Genomic DNA, 1,243 nt, shown 5'->3' with positions numbered 1-1,243 from the left:
TATTGCAGCTCTGAGCCACTGAGCCGTGTGCTTCATGGGATACAGCATCTAATCTAATTTTAGATGTGATGCAATGAGTGGGGGTAGCTCACGTGAAGCAGGAAGGATGGAGCCCAGCAGCCAGAGCTCAGAACAAGCGCTTTGTAATTACTAAATGCTACTTGCAAAATAACGGAGGCTTTTATTACTACCAATGCACCTTTATGGGTGTGATAGAATAAACAAGCAGCAGCAAGGACAAATGCTTCTGGGGGAGGACATTTGGACAAGAGACAGTCACCAGGCTTGCTGTCCTCAGGTGGTAGCTCAGGCTGCCCCAGGTTTGGTCCTTGCCTTCCAGCCTTCCCTCTACCCCCTCTAATGTTCTCTACTGAAATGCTGTAGCTGGTCTGACATGAATACAGCCTTTTTTCTATGTGGGTACCATCTCTTGCCCTCCTTCAAGCACTCACAGAGAGATGACTTAATTCAAGCGTTGGGTTTTCTCTCATACTTGGATTTCTTAACAGCCTTCTGCCCCTCACACAAGCCAGACTGTGGTAATCACAGAGCCGGTCTGCTCATAACCAAATTTACGCACAGAATCTATAAATTAATACAAGGCAGCTCTACTTTTAGGGAAGTCTCTACTTGCCAGAGCAGTGACCTATCCCGATGGGTATCCTGGTTCTGATGCTGTATTGGACTGAGTCACTGGTTACATGGCGTGTTCCCCCTGGCTGACGTCCTGCTAAGAGATAACAGACTGTCAGTTGTGGTCCACTTTGCATCATGCTTTGGGCTTGGATGTTTTAAGGAGGATTCAAGTCTTTCACTGTCATTAGACCTCTGCTTGGAATGTTTTTCCCCAGCTCCCTGCCCCCTGCCCCTGCCCCCATGAAAATCCACCATTGAATTACCCACCTTTTTGTCCACTGTCTTCAAACAGTTATCTGCAGATCTTTTACTGCTAGCAAACCTGTCAATAAATCATAATTTAAAAACACAAACAGCACTTTCTTAATGAAAATATCCTTTCACACATCTAAACGATAAAGTGTTTGAGAAACAGGTCCCTAAATTTTTTACGGTATTTTAAAACAGTCATCTCAAAATAAACAAAAAGAAATGTTTGTTAATCATCTGGAATTTTTAATTTCCTATTTTGCATGGGAACCTGAATAATTGGACATATGGTATGCTTGTTAGCTGGGAAAGGGTCAGGATTAGAATAGATTCTCAAAATTGGAAAGCACTAAAATAT

The sequence above is a fragment of the Accipiter gentilis genome, chromosome 8 (assembly GCF_929443795.1).
Source record: "Accipiter gentilis chromosome 8, bAccGen1.1, whole genome shotgun sequence".
Lineage (NCBI taxonomy): Eukaryota > Metazoa > Chordata > Aves > Accipitriformes > Accipitridae > Astur > Astur gentilis.
This window is presented reverse-complemented; position numbering follows the sequence as displayed.